At 45.6% G+C, this 19,050-nt stretch overlaps 1 protein-coding gene across 4 annotated transcripts in view; it reads right to left on the bottom strand.

The window, feature by feature from the left end:
- Positions 1-19,050, bottom strand: part of RALY (RALY heterogeneous nuclear ribonucleoprotein) — a 140,410-nt gene that overhangs the window by 119,801 nt on the left and 1,559 nt on the right. Inside the window, exon 1 of one of the 4 annotated variants that reach the window (XM_074888237.1) lies at positions 15,614-15,633. The exons of the other annotated variants lie outside the window; for them this stretch is intronic. The gene's annotated coding sequence lies outside the window, so the exon portion shown is untranslated. Of the gene's footprint in view, positions 1-15,613; positions 15,634-19,050 lie in introns of those variants that run through there. 4 annotated transcript variants of the gene reach the window in all.

The following is a 19,050-nucleotide window of genomic DNA, read 5'->3' as shown; positions in this document are numbered from 1 at the left end:
AATTGGGAGGAGAGGCATGTAGCACAGCAGTTGCTTAGCAAACTTTATCACTATTTTTCATGAGGTCCCAGTGTTCCCTGCTGCATTGGATTCGCTGTGCCTTGGTGTATTTTGCTGTCCTCTGCTTTATTTTCTTTCCTCCCTTCCTCATCTCTCTCTCTACTCATTTTATCACAACACCCAGGTCCGGCTACCAAAAAAATGCCTTCACAAGCCCATCACAACTGGGCAGTAACAAGTCCATCCCTCTGCTCCAAGTGAAGCTCCAAGACAGCATGTTGCTGCACTCCACAGCACCCAGGGACTGAGGCCGCCCCTCTCCTCTGCTGCATCCCCCTCCAAGCCACAGGGCAGCTGACTTTGCACACACAGAGAGATGTATCCTACACGTGCCTTTGTCTGACAGCAAGAGCAGATGATCTAAAGATGGTAGAGGTAAGAGTCAAGCAAAAGATTAAGCCATAAAATACACTCACTGTTTTCTGACCAGACTATACAGGCATCAATGCATATGCCAGGCACACGCTATGGCAGGAGTGTGCTGCAGGTGGCACAGCCACCAGTGCACACCAGTACACACTCCAGCATGGTCTGTGTAACACAGCGTTTAATTCCCCGCACAGCTTCTCTCGTTCCATCGTGCACATGTCTGGCACTGAGCTGCTTGGGACAATCTGCCAGGCCTGGAGCAGACTGTCACAGACAGGACTCCCTCCTCCTGTGCCTGAAAATACCAGACATCTCCACTTCGGCAGTCTTGGAAGGAGCCGTGTGAAAGCAGGAGACAAGCAGTTCCTCTGCAGAGCCCTCTAAGCACAACTGGAATGGCTTTGGCCACCGAGCCTCCAGCAAGGAGACAGGGTGTGCTGTGGAGCCACCCTGACACCCTGCTCCAGGGAAGGGCAGCAGAGCATGCCTGTCCCACCCTGACCCCTGACAGAAGGTAGCCAGCAGAAGGCAGCTCCGGCTAGACCCAGAGAAGAAACACCTTGATTAGCAAGGGGAAGACAGGCTGAATCAGTGGTCCTAGCTCTGGAAGAGCTGAAGAACCACCCTGCACATGGGGTAAAGCTAACCCTGCATCACTGGGGCCAACTGTTCTGCTTTTACCAGCTATAGACAAGCTTATGTTGGCTTTTGCTGATCAGGATGAGCCCAAAGCAGCCGACGGGCTGGGAAACACCAAGGTTGGCTCATGTGGTAGAACACCCTCATGAATTATCTTTCAAGATATCGCCATGGGCTGTGGAAGAGATGGTCAAATATTTTTCTGATACACTTCCTAGCAAGGATGAAGGCACTCAAAAACTCAGTATACATCCCCTACACACCTCCCACCCAGCCCCTATTACAACATAGCCTGGCACAAAGCCAATACTGATAATTTCCTAATTAAGCACTAAGAGGTCCAACACTCCAACCAGGTGGTCAAAGGAAGACTATTCTTCAGAGCAAACCCTCACTGGCTGGGTGCCAGCCTTCACGCATGCCTGCGGACAGTGCTAAGGATTTATACACTTCATATTCTGTCATCTACCCTGGAGGAGGCAAGTCTCTAAATTGAATTATCACAAAGAAATCAATTCCAGATCAAACCTCTGTGAAATTATAATTGCTTTAATGATCTGCAGGCTAGAATAGACAGGGCCCAGGGAAAGCGTCATATACTTTTCCTCTTCAATTCATAAGGCTCCTATAGGAATCAGCCTTTGTTCACAAGGAGCATTAGTGTTTTCTAATTATGTATTAATTTAATCTACTATTAATTTTCAATTATTGCTATTACACAGCCACTTTCTTTTTCCCCTGATGTGACTGCCATGTAAGATGCTGAATTCCAAACAGCTCTGTGGCAAGCTGGCAGGCAGCAGCTTAGCCTTTGAAAAGGAAAAAACCCTCAACAACCAATTTTGATGAAGACATTCCAACCAAACAAAAATATATTAAAAAAAAGACACACACAAACCTTTCTGACTCATCTGAAAATGCTATCAGCAGCCTGCTTAGCCTAAAGGCTTAAATCACTTAGGTACAGCACGTCTGCGGAGACTTTCATTAGAATTGACATTTTGACAACTGCAAAAAACTCTACAACCACCCAGCTCACAACATGACGGGCAGTTTAAAAATAATTATCAACCGCAAGACAAAGGCACCCAGGGAAATGAAGTTTCACTAACCCCTCTCCTCCCTAAAGATGTGGGTGAATATTATATTAAAAAATAATCCAGTATTTCTCCTTGATTAATTGGAGTTGCAAAAATAGCTCAGGATTTTCAGCATTACACATTAGGAAGAGCAGAAGCGACACAGCTGTGACCAGAGCTGGCCTGGATGGACAGCAGAGGTGTCTGTGAATGTGGAGGGATTTAATTCTCAGATTTCACATTTCAGAGATCCTGCTCATCAGAAAGCTGCTGGTGCTAAGGGTATACTCTCTTTACTATGGAAAACATCCAAGTTCCCAAAGGGAAGAGGAAGCACCTGGAGAACACGGCACCTTTCAAACCCCATTGGTTTGCTTCTCCCTGCCTGTTTCACAGATGCTGGGGGGAGAGGGAATGAGAGGGAATGGAGAACGCCTGCTTGTGGACTTCAGGCCATTCTGCACCAGCTTGGCAGGCTACCCTCAAATTTTCCATATACAGCTAGAATTGCATCCAAGAACTAGTAAACTAGTGAGAGACTTTCCAAAGGCTTCAATAGCTTTGGAACAGAGAGAGACACACACTTAGAGTGTATTCAAAACAAGGAATTAAGTAATACTGCAAAATAAAGGCTTGGGAAGTGTCATTGCCTTTGCTGGTACATCATGCAGGATGAGTCCATCTGAGCAGAGACCAAGCAGCATTATAGCAATAAACAAAGCTCTTGCAATGGCACATGCAGGCAAATCCTGCTAGGGTTGTGCTGCGTGAATCCTGTGGAAGAACGTACCTGCACCCCTGCCTTCAGGGCTTGGACATCCACCTTGGTGGATCATCTCTTGAGCTCACTCACACTACTAATGAGCTGGGATCAGCCTCTCTCAATTCAGAGAGGGGACAAAGCCAATTTCCCCACAAACTTGGGGCACACAGACCACCCCAGAAGCTTGTAGCTGTTCCACCCCCTGAAATATGAGGTCTAACTTGCATACAACAAAGAGCAGGGAAACCTTTGGACAAGACTCTACAGAAGAAAGGAGATACCTGTTTTTATTCAAGAATAATAAAGTACTAAGGTTATCTCATGAGGTCAAAAGGTTTCTTTTGAGTTGTGTGGTCCAGGTCTACTGTCTGCTGCTCTTCTCACCCCACTAAGGCCCTATTTGTCATAAAGCTCCATTCTTCTATTATACTGTATCAAAGCAGCTGTAGCAAAATCAGAAGAATCACTCCCATACCAGAATACCAGCAAGCTAAGTTCGGCTCAGCTGTAAAACTGTTTTTGCATGAAAAAGCTACACAGTGAATGAAATCTCTATAAAAGGAAACACCTCTGTGTATAGTGTACCTCCATGTGAACATTGCCTCTGCGAGTAGCCTGAAATCAGCTGGATCTTGGCTTGTCTGGACACCCTGCCTGCAGCAGGAGGTCACAGCCCTTTGGGGCTGAGCATTGGGCCTCCCAGTCTGTCCAACATCTAACACATACCTAGGGCAAACGAAATAGCAGTGCAGATTATCACGGCCTGCCCACAATGCAGGCAGCAAGTGATGAAGACAGCTAAGATTCTCACTGGAATACTAACAGGGTTTGCCCAGCCAGCTATCTGCTCCAGCACAGAAGGGAGAGATAAATGACAAATTTGGCCTGGAGACCTCTCTTCCAGAGCAGAAGAGACTGCTACCATGAAGATCAAGAATTTGACAAGTTTTGAAAGCAAATTGGACTGTCAGAGAAATAAAGGCAACAACTCTAGATGTCTTCAACAAACAGTACCTTCCTCTCTCATTTTTGTGCTAGCACCCATCAGGCAGGATTCCACTCCTGCAGGTCTGTGGTGCAGGTCTGGAGGACAGTCCAGGTTCCACTACATCCAAAAAGACACATCTGTTCAAAAAGCCCTCAAAGTCATCCAACTCCTTCAGCTAAGGTGTGGACCAAGATGAACATCAGAGGCACCTCTGCTGTTTGCCATCTCATCTGCCTTTCTGGGAACAAAGTGAACTGTGCTACCAAAGAGGGTACAGCAAGTGGTGGCTGAGGCTGGATCAAGGCCAGCATGTTCTCCAACTACCCACCCTGCTCCGTGCCACTTCTGTTCAAACATCATCCTGACATGAGAACTGTTGCTAATGACAAGCTACTCTCATTTTTGTGTACACTGCTCCTGCACTGCCGTGTGAAGCCCCATGCAAAGACACTGGAAAAAGCCTGACATCAGCCCTGCAGCATTTTTGTCACTCTTGAAGTCATTATGCCGACACCAGCAAGGTCCTGAATCAGAACAGCACACTGGAGTGGTAACAGCCACCTTGCATGTCCAATGCTGGGGGGGCTTGTTCACCAGCTCAGCTAAGAAATTCAGCCATTAGACTCCAACTCAGCCTGCACAACACATCAGAGCACCAGCATAAGTCATCGAGTCTGTCACCGACAGCATGTAGCCAAATCAAATAGGAAGCAGGGATACAGGAGTGCCTGTGAAGTGTGAAAAGACACTTCATACCAAAGCAGACATGCATCGGTCCTACAGAGAGTGAGGCTAGGGATGCATCCTCCCCTGACACCCCAGCAAAGCTCCCCAAACTACAGTTATGAAACTTTTTAATATCTACCATAACAATTTTCCATGCTGCCTGTCCAAGATCATTGCTGTTACCTGCTTTATAGCCAGTGTAACAGTAAAGCAGTGTACAGAAATTAAAATGCACTCAGAACAGAGGAGCCATATGGAACCTCAAGGATTTCATTGGCTTTTGGGGCCTAAAACTTTTTTTTTTTTTTTTTTGAAGAAACCTAAACCCCCCAGGCCTTGATCATATGCAAAGGTGCAGCATGGCATTTTAAACAGACCAGCAGGCACCTCTGCAGCAGGAACCTGGAACTGCAGTACAAGTCTCTCCAAATACAAAGTGCAGGGTCACCAGTTCCCACCACCTTCTGAGATTTGGCAATGTTTATTATTGGGTTTTTGACACTTGGGGCTCTTGAGGTCAAGCAATGTGAAACTGAGGGTGGTTCCCCCCCCCCCCCAAGTCTGCTACTAGCCATCTTGCTAAAATGGCTGCAAGAATAAATCTTGCAGAATAGATCTTGAAAAAAGATCCCTGGAGAAGTTCAGGCAAAGATAGAGGGGAAAGAAAAGTGCAACACTTGAAAAACAATACAGAATTTGAAATCATGAGACCACTTGTGATTTGGGGGGAATTTAATCTTGGAACAGAAAAGATAGCAAAGCCATCAAGAATGTAAGATGTGTCTATGGAGAACAAAAGGTTAATGAAAGATATTTTACTCAGGGAATACCACAAGCAGGAAGAACGTTTTTTGATTCAAGTTTTTAGCTGGTTGTAACAGATGATTACCTTGAAATGCATGAAATTCCACCCAAGGGAAACATGCAGTTGTGATGGGACAGTACAGATGTGCAGGAATCTTGAAGTTTCACACATGACTTTTCCGAGTGCTCCCCAGTTTACATCATTCAATCATCATGAAACCATCCCATTTCTCCCCCTTTACAAGGCATAAAAAGTTACTTCTCCCATCTCCTCCATCTCTTTCCTAGAAGGACAGGGTGACATACACACAACCACCAGCACTTGAAAGCTTCAGCCTAGGCTGGGGTTGCTCCATAATACACTTTAATACAGATAAAAATAAAATTTTGTCAAATTGCTTGGTCTGGTATATTTTCTCTTCCTTTAAACCAAGTAACTCATGCCAATCTGCAGCTAAATCCCACAGCATAGGAGGCACTGCTGACACCTGTAAGGAAGTAATTCCTGTTCCAAGGCACAAGTAAGATCTCATTGACAACATCCAACCAGTGTCATATTCTTATCTAAGGGAGCCTTGGGCTCTGCTAAATGGACAGGAGACACCTGGTTTTGAACATTAATTCAAGGATGGCCAGAACCACAAGTTGCCCACAGAGGAACAGGCTGTTTTTTGCAGAGTTATGTTTTATACATGACACAGCACTGCAGCTTCTGGAGCACACTGCTTTGAAGAGTTACCGTTTATGAATGTGTTATTTTAATAAACTGGAGCAAGCAGGGGACACAGGATTCCCAGCTCTTGTAGCATTCCCATATGATTTAAGATCAAAATAATCCACGTGTGCACAGAGCAAATTAAAGCATTGGTCTCACCTTGGTGCATCAGCAGGACTGGCAGTAGGGCAGCGCTGACACAGGACTCCCCAACCCAGCACATTCGAACTTTTACTTCCTTTTAATACTACAAGCCAGTGGGGACAACCTCAGTTAAGTGCTGGAGCTGCAAAGGTGCCTCCTGAACTCTGACTGTGATGATTTGCTCCAGAATCAGCAACTGGGATGTGCTCCACCCCAGTGGAGAGGTTACGTACGCAAAGGCTCTACGGCTCGGCAGGGTGTAGAGCCCAGTCCCAAAGAGCCTCAAGGGCAGGAGCAGTTTCACCTCCATTCCTACACAGCCTTGCACTGCTTTGGCTGCACTGGACAAGGAGCAGCTAGAGAAAATAACTGCAGAAGGTTAATAAATTCCTCTCATAGAAGAGGGCTGGAGGCATATAGCATGGTTGGTGGGATCAGGGGCAGAGTTTGGTAGACTCTGACAGTCCTAGGACCTCTATGGCCCTTGCTGCTCTACCAGAGATGTCATACTTGGTTGGCAGGGAACTTATTCCAACAGCTCAAGTACAGGACTGATTTCCTTCTAGTTATGAGGAGGGAGAGAACTAATGGGCTGCTTAAGCAGCAGCCTGGTTCTGGAGGCCAACCTACCCAGTAATTACAAGTACACTTGATGCAGAGCCACCTGCCTCCAAGTGTGTCACGCGGGCACTGCTTTCCTGGCACCGCAGGACTGGCTGCCTTGACCAACTGTGCCCAGTCTCTGGGCTGGGAGAGGCTCTCTGGTTACTGGGTTCCTCTGAGCAAGATGGTGCCCACCACCCCAACAGCAACCACAGGTTGTGTGAGCCACCACCAGCTAACAGCACAAAGCTGGGCTTCACTCACTCGTCCGGATCAAGAGCAGTGCTAAAGAGAGCCACAGCAAGGGACAGATGTCTTGAAAGTGTCTGTACACCAAAGGCCGTGTTTGCCAACACCTGAGCTTTAGTACATTCGGCAAGTGAGACCTTCAAGCCAAAAGGTCTTTGTTAAGAGAAAACCAGCCCTAACATTTGAAAAATGAATCAATTCTTCAGAAACCAGGTAAAGCAATGGTCACTTATCCGTGGCTAGAGGTCCTAATGAATGCTCAAGCCCAACAAAATCCTCTTCTCCTCCAAACTTTGAGGCTATTAGCAACACCTGAACTCAGCCTTATCCCATCTTCTCCCATCTAACTCTGAATTTACATAAAACTAATAAAGGCTTTGTCAAGCTGCTGGAAGGCTCAGCCAGGCTCACTCCCCTTGAAGCACAAACTTCATCCACACCTTTCTCAAAAGGACTTATTGCCATGAAAACGTTCAAGACTACCTGTTTTGACCAAAACAGTCATTTCACTTCTCACGTGAATGTGGGGCAGGGAACAACATTCTTCCTCCCTCCCTTTTTTTATTCTCCAAAAATACAGAGTTTACACCCTGGTTTTAAAATCAAGTCAGCATAAAACTGCAAAACACTTCAGCTTCTCTGTTTCCCTCAACCAGAATAGCCGAGAGACGCCCAACAGCTCTGGGGACTCCACTTCTGTGCTCATGCATAAACCAGAGCCAACAGCACGGCAACAACACTGCTCTGATCTCTGCCTTTATTTTAAACCACCACCATCACCACTGCATCTCAGCTCACCTTCTGTCCAAAACAACCCAAACAGATTTCCCAGTGAATCTCCTGACTCACCAGCAGATTTTCCTTTTAAAGGCCAAAAAAAAAAAAAAAAGTGTTGTGATTTCATTAGTTTCCTCTTAGCTTCAGTTGGTCAGCAGGGACTTAAGAGATTGGTTGCACTCAGGAGCTTCCCTAACAATGGGCTGTTCATCTTATTTAGGAAGAAGGGAAAGATCAGTCCTAGGAAACATCTCATCCCTCGACTTCCTGCTGGGCACAGCAACAGAGCAGTTAGCAAGGTGGTCTCTCCAGCAGAAACATCTGTACTGAGATGTCCTCACACACTCCCTTCACATATTTACACACTGACAATCAGGACTCCAGCTAGAATTCTTGCAGAATAGGACAGACAGAAGTTTTACTCCATTTCCCATCAAGTGCTCCAGTACTGCTCTTTTCCAAGCAATTTTGAGCAACCCTGTGAAGTCCAAAGTCCACATCCCCATACTCAGTTTCCAAGACCAATGCTCCTAAATCCACAGATCAATCACAGCCGAGTCAGCTCTGGGTAGATCGCCGAGTGTCTGCTCAAGTCACCAGGATCTGCTCATTGCTGAGAGGTCCTGAGGTGCTGCCTACTCGTCCAGCTGCTCCACAGTACAGAACTTCACATCCAATTTCAGGTCTCAGGAGGCTGGTGGTGCTTGCAGACGATCATTCATTTGCTGAAGGAAGAGCTGTTGATGATATTAATTTCCTTGCAGATGCTAGTTGTTTGCTGAAGAAGGCGGCGACAGGTGCAGCCCTTCTTTCATTTCTAATGTATCTTGATAGTCTTGCAGTGCAAGCAGATGAGCTTTAATACTAGAAATATCCTCCACACTGCACTGGACTGCATAAGGACATTCATATATCTGTCTTCATCTACTCTGATCCTCCTCTGCCACTGTTTCAATCGTGGTCACTTACAAGGGCATCTCAGCTGAGGAAAAACAATTCTGGTAGCAGAGCTAGTTCCTGCTTCAGCTTCAGAATCAGCCCTAGATCATCTGTTTATGTGTTTTTAATGGATGCTTAGGGTCCCATGGGGTCACATTTTCAAGTTTTTCCTCTGCAAAGATAGGAGCTTCCTTCTGTGAGAAACAAAGTTCTTACATCATCACATAACTTCAGGAGTGAGGACAAGAAACTCCGCAACATGTAGAAACCAGCCAGACTGGTTTAGGCCTTTAAACAAACATGCTCAAGGGGGTAAATTAGTAAGAACCGTATCTTTGATCCCCACTAGTTTCACCCTAGTAGAGCATCTTCCACAACACCAAACACGTCTGGATCTGAGGCCATGTCCATCAAGCAAAGGGAGACTCTCAACCATTTAAAAGGGTGTTGGATCAGCTTCTTAACATGCTTCTGGGCAAGACAGGCTGTTTGTTTCCAATTCATTTTATCTTCCACCACAGCCAGAGTCAGAACAAGTCACAAAATACCAGAACAGGATTGACTGGGGGGAGGAAGGAGAGCGATCTGCATTTTAAGAAATACAGCAATAGAAACACAGGCTTGAGAGATTAGGAAACAGGCTTTTTAGTCAGTGCAAAGCAAGAGGCATCTGCTGGAAGCGCAGCATAGAGGCATTTAGTATTTTGAACTGTAAGGCTAATCTGATATGACACTCCATCAACCCTGGATACGCAGCTTAGATAAATCTTTCATCAATAAAGCTCATTGTCACAAACCTGAAGCACATGGTAAAGCTAACATTCTTCACCTGCATCCCCTTTGGGGTCTTCCCTTAAGGACATTCCTTATGGAGCCAGCATGTGAATTTTGTGATTCTCCCTCCCTGGTTGCAGAAAGGAAACGCTGTCAAGTTTAGTCTTCATAAAGAAGTGAACACGCATCTGACCTACATAGAGTGCACAGATGTGAGTAGCCTCACATAGCACTCCATAGATTAATTTTTTTTAATGCAAAAAAATTAACCACCACCTGCTTTGCCTGGAAATGTGCAGGAACAAAAGCCAGCTGTACACAGGAGAGCTGCACCAGGCTTCAGACTGGAACTCCGTATCACCACATCCATCTTTTTTAAACAGACTTTTCAACAGATCATTTTCCAGACTGTTTAAGACACAGCTTTTGTTATCAAAACTGAAAGCACCGGTAACTTTGGGCAGGAGTCTGAAGGACTGACATCTGTCCCAGAGGGACCTTTGCAGTTTTGCGTGATGGTTAATGGCACAAGTGCAGGAACAGAGCACTGGATCTGCTGAATCAGACGAGAACTGCATCACCTCCAGCACTAGTGCAAAAAACTATTTTAAAAAAAAGCTGCATGCTTCTGCAGCATCCAGATGGCCTATCAAAAGCTCAAGTGCATTAGGTTTCTGTTGTCATAAGAGTATCCCAGAGTTTAATCTCGAGACAAAAAATTAAGTAGATGCAGCAATATGAAACAAAATTAGGGCACTCCAGCCAGATCTGCCAAGTTCCTAGCAAGGAAGGTGCCTGGCAGAGGGTTCTCTCCTTGCAAGCTAACATTAAGCCTTACAAAAATGGCTGCTATGCTCCTGCACTGAGCTAAATATCACATTTCCCAGGGTCCAGTCCTCTCTGTGAGAAAATCAGCCATGACAGGGTAAAGCCCCAAGGAATGGGAATCACGGGGAGAGCAGCAGGCTTGGAAGGCTGGGCTCAGGCATGCAAGACACTGCCAACTCCTTCGGCGGCAACTCAGGTTTTTGCAGGCAGGTTTTGGGGGAGGAGAGACAACAGAACAGTTTAACTAACACTGAAGAGCGCAAACTGGGAGCAAGGAGACCTGGCTTTATTCCCAGCTCTGCTACCACCCAAGGTCAGGCCAAGTCACATGCCCTCCTACCTTTTATATATTTAGAGCATGAACTCCAGAGCTATGACTACTTCCCACTAGCTATATGCAAACAGCTTCAGATACTATCTTACTGTAAGGAAAGATGTCAAAGATTGGCTAGCAAGTGCTCCAGATTTTTCATGTGTGTTTAAATTTTTTTTTTTTTCCCCCCAGGGAGAGGACAAGAACCAGGATGGTAGTGACTGTAGAGGGTGGGAAGCCTTATTCTGCTCTCCTTTATTCTTACAAGAAAACTTTAAACAGAATTCAAGAAATAAACAAGAATAAAGCAAATTAATCAGTTTACACCTATTTTATCAGCTAGTCTTTAGTCTACTTGCTGGGATTCCCCTTTGCTCATGACTGTGAGGCTCTGAAGGTGAAATAAAAAGTTGACAAACTTCAGGGTAAGAAAAAAAAAAATCCAAACATGTTGCCCGCTCTTAGCTGGAAATTTAAAAACCAGCTACTAGAAGCAGAAGTCCTCACTCCCTGCAATCAGGCAGTATCAGCCTGTTTCTTACAGGCAAGGACAGCAGTCCAGCACGGGCAGAGGGCACCAGCTTCCAAAAGTGTTTTCCCAAGCAGCAATTCAGTGGATCTAAAGGCTGTTTTCCATCGTTGCACAAAGCTTTCTCACCCACATCACTGTCGCATCATTGCGGGTTGTGGAGATGCTTGGTAGTGCTCCCCTTCTGTTACAACCAAGGAAAGAAATAAAAATGTGTCTATACTTATAAGATATTGCTGGGCTGCTTTGTCCAACTGCATTTTGCCCCAAGACATGGCACTCAGCCTGAGCAGCCTGTTGAAGCATGGAGTTCATCCTCTTTTTTAGGACTTCTAGAGAAAAGGCTTTGTGTAAACATACAATATTTACTCCCCATACATGCTGTAGATTGGCAACCCAGCTGTGAAGACTTGGGGCAAGCTATAAATCACTCACATGACTTAATGGGCAAAAGCCTATGACTTGCTGAGCCAGAAGCCTATGCACCAATACCCCACAACAAGCTATAAAATATAGATGTTTATGCTACATATATGGCTAAAATCTATTAATTCTGAGGTCACCAGCACTGTGTTTTTCACCCTCTTGCAAATCAGTATTTGAACAGGCATACATCATCAGCTAGAAGCACACAAAATTGGATGGTGATACAGCATCTGCAAATTGAACTGCAGAAGGAAATGATAATAAAAGCAATGAATGCAGAGGACAGCCTGTATCAGAACACACGCAGCCTCTTCCCCCACTGCTCAGGCTGCTGCACCACCCACTTCTCAGCGCCCTTCAGCTGGACAAACCCCTCCACACCCCAAGTCCTCCGGCAGCTTCTCTCACGAGTATTTTTGGAACATGCTACAGGAACAAGGGTGATTGTGCATCTAAATAGCAAGTCAGTAAAGCACTCCCTTCCAGCTTAACTCAGGAAAGAGGTTGGTATGAGCTGTTACCATTTCAGTGCTAACAAAAAAAAAAAAAAAGTATCTGCATACATAAAGTAGCCATCAAACACGCTACATAATTATTTATTAAATCTTGCTTCCTACTCAACTGTAGTTTCTGGGCTTTTCTACACTGAATTAGCCACCTCCACCGTCTCCTGCCTGTTTTATACAGAATAAATGTTTTGCTGTTGTGCAGTGTTTTTTCCCAGTCCTGGCAGGTCTCAGTGCTCAAACAGGAAAGGGAGGAAGAGAGATCCAAAGTTTCTTCTCCCCACTGCCCTGCCAGCAGCTACCAGTGCCAGGCATCGTTTCCCTGCTGCATCCCACCGGCTGCACAGCACCACCCAGCAGAGCCCTCCCAGCCCTTCTTCGGGGAGCAGCAAGAAGAGGAAAGATCCCACTGCTGCAATAAAGGGAGAGCAAGTAATTTTTAAACAGGACCCTGTTCACCAAACAGAGCACTGGTAGCTTCTGCCTTGAAATTAAGTAGCACCTTGGCTTTTTTCTTTCCTGGAATCCCTACTGCTTTCCAGACTGGGCTGGAAGGTGAATCCAGCAGAACTGGGAGCAGAGACATCAGCTGATTTATACTTTGGCTGAAAGAGCTTTATTCTCCTGGACCATATACACAGCCCATTCATTTTGGGAAAAGAGGTAATTTAAGATACCTTTTGTAATGTCTGCTGGCAGAACAAAGATGAAGGACTGTGAAAGATGATCAATGTTTAAGCCCATCTTCAAAGTGATTTGGGGAGCTGCTGAAGATAAACAAGCAATCAGGGCCCAGGAGCCAGGGTAAAAGCTGACAAAGAAATTGCTTTTTTTCCTAGGCAAACAGAAGGTGGCTAATAGCTCAGTTCAGAGAAGCTGAGCTCTCTCCCCTCGTAATACGAGCAGGGCAGAGAGACCAAATTTAATTTCTTCCTCACAACAACTTTAATTAAAATCATCTAAGCCCTTCCTGCCACTCTTCTGCCATGAGGTGTGGTTCTGCTCACAGGAGGAGTTGGCAAACTCCTGCTTATTAACATGCCGTCCCCAAAAATGCTGTTTATACCACAGTCAAATGGCTGGGGAACCCATCTGCAGGAAAGCACTCCACTCCTAATTAAGATGAAAAAACACAAAGCCCACCTTTGGTATGTATCAGCAGCAGCAGTGATTCCCCATGTGCTCATGAAGCCGTTCAACAGCATGAGCGTCACAGGGTATCCCTCCAGTGGAATTTAACATTGGATGTTTCTCTTCACCATCACCTGTGCCCCATGGGTGCCAAGACACTACTGGAGGTAAAGAAAGGCCGCTGGCTGCATGAGGTTAGCACCTTATAAACAGAAATTTCAAAGCCTGTTCCATGGCCTAGGTCCCCATCCTTGTGACACGATGTATAGCGACCCATGTCTGCGGCTGCACAGATGCACTGCCTGCAGTGATGTGGGGAGGTCTGTCCCTGGGCTTGGGTACCAGACTGGGGAGAATGTATGTGGCCTCTTAAACCAACCACAGATGTGGGCAGTATGTGTGCAAGGCAGAGTTTTACTGACCTGTTGAAATGCACAAGCATGAATAAGAATTGCATGCTCAACCTCGGAGCAAAAGTTAGAAGATATAAATAAAAAAATTAAGCCTAAGTTACTAGAGGAGCTCAAAAGGATTTCTGGAGTGCTTATAGCTCTTACAAACTCCCAGAAGAGTTTCGGGAGGTGGTAAGAGCTCTAAGCATTGCACACTGCTGCAGAACCAACAGTCACAAGCAAATACCTGTTTTACAAGCAGACAGGGCTCCAGGGACAGAAACCAGGAGCTGTCGAACAACCGAACCACCACAACGCTGCCCTTCCCGCAGGAACATGCTCCGTCAGGCCATGCAGCACCATCAGCTCTGCAATGTTATGTCCCAGAGCAACCACACAGTTTCTCAAACCTAGCTAAGAAAAAAAAAATTACATTGGAGCACCGACCACCTGCAATCTTCTACACAGGGGCTATATCTCAGACAAGGAGAGTCGCTTTGAAGTCCTGGCAAGTCTAGGATGTAACGGAGAAGAGAGTGGAGGCCAGATGAAAGGTAACATGAACACCGATGGCACTGCCTGCCAGTTGACCATCATACAATATCCACAGAAGCAGTTGCTACCATGCAGCCCATGTGGCTGAGGTCCAAACCTCTTCAATGGAGCACCAGATCATCCTTATTTCTCTAAGACAGTGGGTTTCATCCACAAGTTCAAACAGATCCCCTACCTCCAAGCAGAGGTATTTTCTCCCTGTACAGGACAGAACCAGTGCTCTCCACATCCTTCTAAAGGCAGGATTTTTCTCACAAGTCCTCCCAAGACAGTTTTCAAAAAAAGTTTGCTAGAGGCAGAAGGAAAGCATGAGATTTAGACTAATAAAGCCAAAAAGAGCCCGGTGGGGAACATGTGCAACCACCTCCTCCATCCACATCGTGTCCTTTGCTGGCGTAGTCCTGAACTCATGACATTAAAATGAATAATAGTGTTGATCTATTCCCAGCTTCCAGAACAAGTGTCCATTGCCATCATTTCCACAATATCTTCTCTCGAAGAAACTGTCACCCTTATTTCCATGTTTAAGTACTCTCACTAGTGGGCAGAACCCCCACGTGGAAGGATGTTCTCCTTCCGAGGAAGGCGGGATGCAGCAGGAGCCACTTAATCCTGACACAGCAGGAGATGGAGCTGCACTGCCTCAGATATTTATCGCTCCTACATTTAGCCTGTCCATTCTTATTCTGCTTGTAGTAGCAATCAGAAGATGAGTTCACATTCATTCCCACCGTGGCTGTATTTGTCGAAATATAAGCTGCTTGCAAAAGCATCAGATAAAGCTATGGCGCTTTTCAGCACCTATTGTTTAGTACCATCACACACCACATTCAGATGATGCTGCAAACTTCACCTGGGATTCACTGAATTCACACGGACATAGCACAGAGGTGCCCACGCTATTTACCTCATTCTTGTTTTTTTAGAAAAAAACCAACAACCTGGCATTATGTTTTCTATTTTAAAATCAGACTTTTTGAAACAAAAAGACAGTTGTGCAACATCACTGGCAAAGTCTACAAATGGATGTTCAGGAAAGGAAATACTCTACTACAGGTGCAGAAATGCTACTGAAACAGAGGTCAGCATCCTCCTGTTCACCTCCAGCATCACAGCAGACCCAAAAGCTCAGAAACCCTTCAATCAATCAGGGAACCTTCCCTGCAAAGGTAAGGCCAAGCCTTGCCTCAGGAGCTTCTCCCCAGCACATCTTGCTCTATGTCAGTATTTGGTTTCAACATATTCTCAAGGCTTGCTTTTTAAAAAAATATTATTATTAGGTGCCAGATGCAGTATCCTCCCACCTCCAAAACAGCCGCAGTAGCGCATCGTGTCCCCCCTGGAGAGGGTACATCCACTCCCAGGTCTCTTCATGTTGGAAGATACAAGAGGCCTCAGTAAGCAGAACAAACAGGATTGTTTGTGTTAAACAGTGTTATACAAGAGCCAAAAAGATGACTCATGCTGCCCTTATAGCCTTTCCCTGGATATCCAGAACAAAGCTGCAGAAAGCAGTTGTCTCTCAAGGTGAGGTTAACTCCAGGGGTACCTCCTGCCCTTGGCGATACAGCTTCGGATGCTGTTAATAAGGCCAATGCTACTTTAAGATGGGTCGATTTTAAGACAAAAACTGTTTTCTTTTTATTTAAGAAAATGAAGTCATTACAGTAGTCCCAGTATTTCACCTTTCGTAAACAAGGAGGACCTCACTGGGAGCTTACAAAACTATAGATTGCAGCCGATACACTTTTCCACATTCATGCTTCCACATCACGGATCGTGCACACTATCCCCCATCTCAGGCTCCACAGAAGAACCTCCTCTTATTTGCCCACAGCCTGGCAACAACAGGATACTATTTCTGATTGTTTTAAGCTGCAAGAAACATGAGAAGCTACAAGACAAGCTTTAGATTCACTACCTGCATGCATGTTTGTCTCCATGCAAGCTGAGGATTTCCTAAGCCATGCAAAAGAAAACAGTCTTTGCTCATTGTTACAAGCCTTGGCTTTGACAGTTCCAGCATCTTAAATGAGAGACTAGACACTTACAAGCAGATGTTAATTCTGCAGAACACTGGTTCCCAGTCAATCTCTGCCCTGGTGTCACCTCAATTCTGCCTTTCGTAAAGCATACAATTAATTTTATATCGGAGATGGAGCTAGCAGACATCTGACCTTCTAATTAAATATACACTTTCAGGTGAGAAAAACCATGTAATCCTACTCACTTGATTTAAACAGGTACACTAGGACTGGTGGCAAAAATAAAAATAGACACAGTTCACGCCACGCCGAGGAAGGCAGCAGCATTCTGGTGCACAACAGCAAAATCAACTTAATCACAAATGACAACTTCTGAAAGCCTTTACTTTGGATTCATCCCTGGCATTTTTCTAGGCCAGCTTGAACACAAAAGCTTTGTCTTCTTAAAATGCAATTGCCCCAGGCACCTCTAAAAAAAAGTGACATAACTCAGGTCTGAAAAATGCCTCATGGGTTTCAGATTCTCTTAAGAGCCTCTTTACTATTCAGCTTTATTCAGATTACCCAGATCAGCATGAACTCTGCAGATTTAGCCTTGGCTACCAACACAGGTATAAAAAGCACACATTTAAGATTATTTTTTTTAAACTACATAATTAAAGCTCTACAGTTACAAAAAGAGAACTTGTTATTGATCTGAATGGTTCCTCCCTCCCTTTTCTCCAGTAGGTTTATAAGCACTCTCTGATGACAGTTTATTCTGAAATTCACTGTTTAGCTTATTCCAGATTTTTTTTCTGGCATGTTTTTCTTGCTGGGTTTTTTCAACCTTTCCATCACAAACCTCAAGCTGTGAAAAGACAAACAACTTGTTTTGGAATCAAAACTTGGACCCAAAATTTGATCCTTGGTTCTTCTCCTCTCCACAAATCCTCTTTATTTCAGTAATTCTGCAAGCGATGCCTTTGCGCTTCTTCAAACGCAGGAACACAACCCTGTGCCAGGCAAAACAGTAACTTAATGGAAGCGGGCAAGGAAGGAAAAGCTGCAATTCTCTTCAAAACAGACACAGCTATTTCTAATACCTATAATTAACATCTTGGATAACTCCGGTACAGTACCTTTAGCATATCAAAGATTTTTGTATCCACAAGCCATTTTCTCCGAGTACATGCAAGTTTACTTCTAGGTCTGAAAACACCTTATGCAGCCACCAATAAAGAACTCAAGGCAAAAGAAGTTCTGTTGCTTTCACTGAATAATTTGGGACAAGGAGAGTTGAAAGCTCTCTTGGTGATGGGAACGTGTTAGAGCTTTATTTTTTTGAAGGATCAAGTCCCATTACTTATTCCACATAAACTGTTCTCTGTCAAGAGCTTTAATCCTCTCTTTACAATCCCTAAATAAAACATCCTTCCAAAACTCGCTGCCTATTATCTGCCTTTTCTAAAGAAAGTGGTTCTTAAGAGATCCACCTTCTTCTGCTTTGCCATTCCCCTGAAATCCAGCTACGCATTAGCTTGACAGAATCCCAGCAATCCGTCACGGGCACAGCACGATGAACTAAATGAGTGTCTGTCCTAACATAGGCACCTCCTGAAGAAAGGTATCACACGCCAAGCCGAACGCCGCTCACCGAAAACAAGAGTCATATAAAGACTTCAGGAACGTGAGCAATAAACCCTGTGACAAGTTGTTGCTGAGAGTAGGCAGCCCATAAAGGATGCTACAGAGCCACACTGCTGTGGCTTAAGCTGAGGTTTTGCTCATGACACGGGCTCCTTATCCCCCTGGTCACCCGTGAAGATCAGAAAAAAGCCGTCCTTCCCTTTACACCATCAGCACAGGCTCCTCATCCAGGAGCTCCGCCGCTAGCTTTGTTTAGAAAATAAACTCCTTGCCAATCCTTTACATTAGGAGAAAATCACGCAAAGAGCTCAAGTCAGAGCAAACTGCAGCGTACAAGACAGGACAAAATGCAAGTGAAAGTACCACACCCCCCTCCCTTCTCAGCTGAGAAAGGGAAGGCAGGAGGGGAAGCACCTGTAGCAGAGAGGCGGCTTCCTCCTCACCGCAGGGATAAGCCAGAGGTCCCGCATCACGGCGGCACCCTCCCCCCCCCGACTGCTCAGCCGAGATTACAGCCAGCGCTGCCCACAGCCAGCGGCTCAGCCCGGCCGCCGAGCGCTCAGCTAAGCCCGGCCCAAGGCTGAGCTGCCCCTGCCAGCAGCAGCTGCCAGGCTGCCCACACCGGCACCGGCTGTGCGTGGCCTCACGGTATTTATTCGCAGGGAAAAGACAACAGTGACTTCATTAATATGAAGTAAATATGAAGTAAGAGGGTCGTCTTTTTTTTTTTTTCTGGCCTCCAAAGTAAGGTAAAGTCAATCGTGCTGCTATCGACTTCAGTCTCCACCAAAGCCTGAGCAGAAGAGATACCAGCAAACAGAGCGGCTGCGGGAGCGCGGAAAGCCCCGGGAAAGCCTGATCCCCAGCTTAGCCCGATCCCCGGCTTAGCCCCACAGCCCGGATCTTCCCCACCCCAGACAACAAACCGGAGAATTACACTCAGAAGCACAGTCAGGAAAATAAAGGTGCACATCCACACTGTTCCCCATGCAGGCAATTTATATCTTAGCCTTCTGGGCTCTCTAATCATAAATTAAATACACAGCTAACACTGTTCGGCACACGGATCGCCAAAGCCATTCTGACAGCAGCCTGGAGTAAAAATCGGGGTTTCACACACCACCTGG

The sequence above is a fragment of the Strix uralensis genome, chromosome 18 (genome assembly GCF_047716275.1).
Source record: "Strix uralensis isolate ZFMK-TIS-50842 chromosome 18, bStrUra1, whole genome shotgun sequence".
Classification (NCBI taxonomy): Eukaryota; Metazoa; Chordata; class Aves; order Strigiformes; family Strigidae; genus Strix; species Strix uralensis.
The sequence above is the reverse complement of the archived record's forward strand: the minus strand, read 5'-3'. Positions and strand labels throughout refer to the sequence as shown.